This window comes from Formica exsecta, unplaced genomic scaffold (assembly GCF_003651465.1).
Source record: "Formica exsecta isolate Colony F162 unplaced genomic scaffold, ASM365146v1 scaffold202, whole genome shotgun sequence".
Lineage (NCBI taxonomy): Eukaryota > Metazoa > Arthropoda > Insecta > Hymenoptera > Formicidae > Formica > Formica exsecta.
The window spans coordinates 13,894-19,302 of NW_021849317.1; the positions used below are offsets into that span (position 1 = coordinate 13,894).

General features: G+C 35.5%; 1 long non-coding RNA gene across 1 annotated transcript; it reads right to left on the bottom strand.

The window, feature by feature from the left end:
• Window positions 1–1,052: 1,052 nt before the first annotated feature.
• Window positions 1,053–2,764, bottom strand: LOC115234755. Its single transcript, XR_003883953.1, has 3 exons — window positions 2,668–2,764; window positions 1,468–1,766; window positions 1,053–1,266 (listed from the first exon to the last, which is right to left on the bottom strand). It is a non-coding gene; the product is annotated as an uncharacterized LOC115234755 (long non-coding RNA).
• Between the last annotated feature and the right edge of the window lie 2,645 nt (window positions 2,765–5,409).

Here is a 5,409-nt window from a genome sequence, read left to right on the forward strand (position 1 = left end):
ATTTTTGCAAATGTCGGGCTTCTCCCCAACATTTGTCTAAGGCCGGGGGTGTTATGTCCTGGTGACACCACGATTCCTTCCTTCCGCGAAGTTGCGGCAATGATAATCGATCGGTGATAGAAATGAGTCGTTCGGTAAATAGAGCATCCTGCGTCACAATTCCTTAAACATTTAGTCACTTATCAATATCTATATCTACGAGTAACCGTGAGAAATACGCGATGAAACCGCGCCGACCGCCTAAAAACAAATAAAAACCAGTAGATACCCTCGCAGTAGCATTCTCAAACGCTGATAACGAAAAGATAATAAAATTCTCACAAAATATCCGATGAATACAACTAAATAAATAATGACGAAACTTTTGTGACGTCACATTTGGACTTTGTCTAAATCAAATCACGGGCGTAAGGGAAACCTAGAGCTCAAGGGATTCTGAACTGATCACCAATCGATGATCGTGATGAGTGAAAATTTGAAGAGTAGGAGAAACACCCCGCCTAATGAGGACACTGGCACAACTTTTAATTCGTTAAAGTTTTGGAAGATTCCCACTCTTAGAAATTAGAATACATCCCGAAAAGAGAGATATAAAAAGATGACTCGAAGGGACATACGATCACTTACTTACTTACTCACTTACTTACGTACTTGCTCTCCAGCTTCGACATAGTCTTATTAAGTGCGTTGGCACCGCGATACGCAAATCAGAGTTTTTAAGAATCAAAATAACTTTTATTAAACCCCCCACTCATTCCTCTAGTCGAAGGATCGCATTTGGTCCCATCCCGCGTAAAAGAGATTAAATTTTCTTACCAAAAAGGGACCACCGAACGAACGTCTGAATAACCAGCGTAACAGCGACTCAATCGTTTTCCTGCTTTTCAGACCTATCAGTTCGTTCGACCCGATTCCAAACGCCACGAGACGTTTAATTTCGGGAAAATTAAAGATAGTTGTTGCGCCCTTCCGTCGACTCATCCTTCCCCGAGTCTGGACGTAACATATATCAGTTTATAATAATAAAAAATATATATATATCAAACCTTATTTCTTCATCAGTCACAGGATTATTAATTGGCGTGAGCAAAAATGGTAAGGCAGGATATCCAGCATCTCCAACAAGCATTCCATCCTGTTCATGCTGTCTATATCGTATATATATACGTGAATTTTGAAATATTCGGCTATCGTGTTCACATCCTAGCCATTCTGGTACTATATCTACAATTTCTGTACGTGGGCCAACAATAACCTAACAATAACCTAAAATAAAGAGAAATAAACATAAAATGAATTATAATAATAGAAGAAAACATGTTGACAAAATATATTTTTATATTACATATATATATATATATACAACATAGGTGATATGCATAGGTACGCATCACACTTTAAATGTGTCTTTTTCATTTTCTTGTATATATCTTATAAAATCAAATTTATTGAAATAAAAATACATACCTAAACATTCAAAGAAAAGTATCTTTTTCGATTCCTACATATCTCCTCGATATTATGCAATCTGGTATGTACCAGACGAATATGTGTACAATCTATTGCACCATCAATAGAAGAAAGGCCTATAGCTCCAGGACCATATCCAAGCTCCTTAAATAAACGTTTATTTTCGGCTCGAGCTCCATCAGATGTTGGCATTTTTACATATCGGTTAATAAGACTTGTTATTATAAAGTCGATACCCGAAAAATGATCCTTGAAATTGTAGGTTGCGAAATTTGTATTACGTCTCCTACCATTAACTAAAAATTATATATATTATTTGAAAAAAGTTTGGTCAAATATTTCAATATACAGGGTGGTCCTCGTAACGGTCGCAACGATTTTTATTTACTTACAATAATCTGACATAAAAAAGTCATAAACAGAAATTTATCAGTTTCTAACCGGCAACAAATTGCAATAATAAAAATTGACCAAACGTTTTTTTTCCATAAAAAAGCAAGGTCACCTTCAATTTATTAAATGGAACTGCCTACTTTTTATTGCACATTTTTGTAGCTTATCTCGAGAGCTTTTCAAAACACTATAATAAAGTATTTTTTCATTAAGTACTTTTTGAGTTATTTTATACTTCGAGAACGCATAATAAGGGCCTGCAGAAGCATAAAACATTCCAGTTTAGTTGATGCTACACATAATAATTTATTGAAAAGAGCGGAACTATGTGTTGCGGAAGGTGGAATGCAATTTGAACATCTACTTTAACTAGTATGTTATTATTTGTTTACTATTTACGTTTCTAGTGAACTTCCTCGATAGCGAAGAATTACGCTTTAGCGAATTTAAAATGGTTTATTTTGTGTTGCAATGTAACTTAAAATAACATTGTGTGTACTCATTGAATTTGTTTTGCTATCCTCTACATTATTATTAAAAAAAAAAAATACAATGGTTCCATTTAAAAAAGTCAAGGTGACCTTGCTTTTTCATGGAAAAAAAATGTTTGGTCAATTTTTATTCTTGCAATTTGTTGCCGGTTAGAAACTGATAAATTTCTGTTTATGACTTTTTTATGTCAGATTATTGTAAGTGCCTTAAAAATCGTGGCGACCGTTACGAGGACCACCCTGTATATACATTTTTATATTTGTATTTATATACGCAAACATGATTAAAATATAAGATGCCTCTATTACTAACCTGAAAACTTGCTGTTGAATAAAATCGTAAACAGATCAATAATTGTACACACAGAAAAATACATACTATATACAAGTAAATATTACTTGTTTCAAGTATTTCAAAAGTTCATATATCCGCAAATCTATCATAAGTTCATCATAAGGATCAAATTTTTTCAAAATATATTCTGAATCCTAATAAATTTAATACTTCAATTAAGAATATTAAATTATATAATTGAAAGTAACACATTAAATTTTTCTGATCTAATAAATTGTCTTACATTAAATTAATCATATCTGACTTTTCTTCGATAAAATTTTATAATATTTTTCAAAAGAAAATATTTACTTTTTTTTTAGTACATGATAATGAGAATTTCTAAAATTTGTGACAAGTCTATTTTAAGAAAATATTATTAAGAAAATATTCTTTATTAAAGATAACTGTTACTTAAAAGAAGTAAAGTAAACTGAGTAATCATTTTACTTAGCAATAGAATGATATTTTTCTGTGTGTAGAATAGGAGATATTGGTAAGTCACGATTATTTGCTTTTGCGAGTCCTTCTTCTATTAATGGTAAAATACCGAACATAATTGAATTTTTCGAGAAACGAAACCTTCTTTTAAATCCCCATTCTCTTAATTCCCGTTATAACGATTTGAAGTGTATATATACACTTCAAATGGATTTTGACTATCACGGATATATCGCTTAGGAGCACGCATTTGCATCTCCTCTTCTGGTTCTTCTTTTTCAAAATCCATTATGACAAAAAATGAAATATATTTTCGTTTGTGCAATCTTCTTTTCACTATTATTTTTGACACGCTTTGCTTAAGTCACCTTCGGACACGATTTGGCGAAGACCGTCTTATTTACCGATATATATGTCACATAAAACTTAAATGACTATGAATTTATATCTAAGGAGACAATCTTAAGTCTACACTTATATTAAATAAGATATATTTATGAATCGTATTAAGATGTTCTGAAATAAGATGAACTTGGACAAGTTATGACCTGAGATTTTGCTTAAGTCTCGTCCTATATTTTAACTATGAATCTAGAGGGCGTCTTAAGGGAAGCGGTGCGCTTGGACACAATACAATTGGACACGGTGCAAATGGACACGTTGCAAATGGACATGAAATTTTGGACATGGCTCAATTGGACACAGTGCATTTGGACACAATAATTTTGGACACAGTAGCTTTTGCACATAGAAGAAAATTCATTTGGACACCGTTCAGTTGCACACCGCTCAGTTGCACACCGCTCAATCGTACACCGCTCAATTGCACACCGGTTAGTTGCACACCGCTCAGTTGCACACCGGTCAGTTGCACACCGGTCAGTTGCACACCGCTCAGTTGTAGACCGCTCAGTTGCACACCGTTCAGTTGCACACCGTTCAGTTGCACACCGTTCAGTTGTACACCGTTAATTTGCCCACCGTAGTTGTAAAACGAGGTCCACCCTGCCTACCGGCGGGGTGGGTGCGGGAGGGGGGCCGAAGGCCCCCCTTGCACCGCCCCGTGTGTGTATGTGTATGTGTGCAACTAAGCAGTGTGCAAATTAACGGTGTGCATTTTTATGTGTCCAACTGAACGGTGTGCATTTTTATGTGTGCAACTGAATGGTGTGCAACTGAACGGTGTGCAACTGACCGGTGTGCTACTGACCGGTGTGCTACTGAACGGTGTCCAAATGAATTTTCTTCTGTGTCCAAAATTATTGTGTCCAAATGCACTGTGTCCAATAATTGACCGGTGTGCTACTGAACGGTTTTCAAATGAATTTTCTTCTGTGTCCAAAATTATTGTGTCCAAATGCACTGTGTCCGATTAAACCGTGTGCAAAGTTTCGTGTCCATTTGCAACGTGTCCATTTGCACTGTGTCCAATTGTACTGTGTCCAAGTAAAGGCCACTCCGTCTTAAGACTGTACTTAAAACGATCTTAAATATAAGAACGGACTATGAATACGGGCTTATGTCTATGGTAGCGCCTATAGACTTATAGAGATAGACTGCGCGTCTCTGTGGAAAGACTGTCTTAAACATTAGAAAGAGAGAGCGATAGTGGTTGGATCTCTTTCACTCTCGCACAGTTGAAGAAGAGGGGATATCGCGGCTGGCGGAGAATGAACAGTTTGCGAGTATGTGCGCTTTTTCCTCGCTTCTACGTTCATTCTCCGTCATATCTCGTGATATCCCCTCTCCTTCAACTGCGCGAGAGAGAAAGAGATCCGACCATTATATCTCTATCCTTCAATGTTTAAGACAGCCAGACCGTAAGAGCAGTGATGCCAGAAACTGACTCCGGTAGCATGAGATAGCATGTGGAAAAGATACACACACAATCGAAAACCGTATATGTCTCACATGAATGTTGTTTTCTATTGTTGTGTTATCCCCTCCACATGCTACCGCATGCTACCGGGGTCAGTTTCTGGCATCACTGCGTAAGAGCGCGCAGTCTATCTCTATACATCTTTCGTTTTTGATATATAATCAAGATACAAGACGGATTAATCAAACAATTTATAGCATAGCACAAGCATATAATAATATATTTTAATTTTAAAGATAATAATTTTTTTAAAAAAAGAATGTACAAATAGATATTGTTCAATAGAAATCAAAGAAATAAAAGGGTTGCTTTTTATAATTCAGAAATATAATAGATATATTAATTTTATCTGACTGCTCGTAAACATGTGTATAGTAGCAAAACATGTATATGACACATGT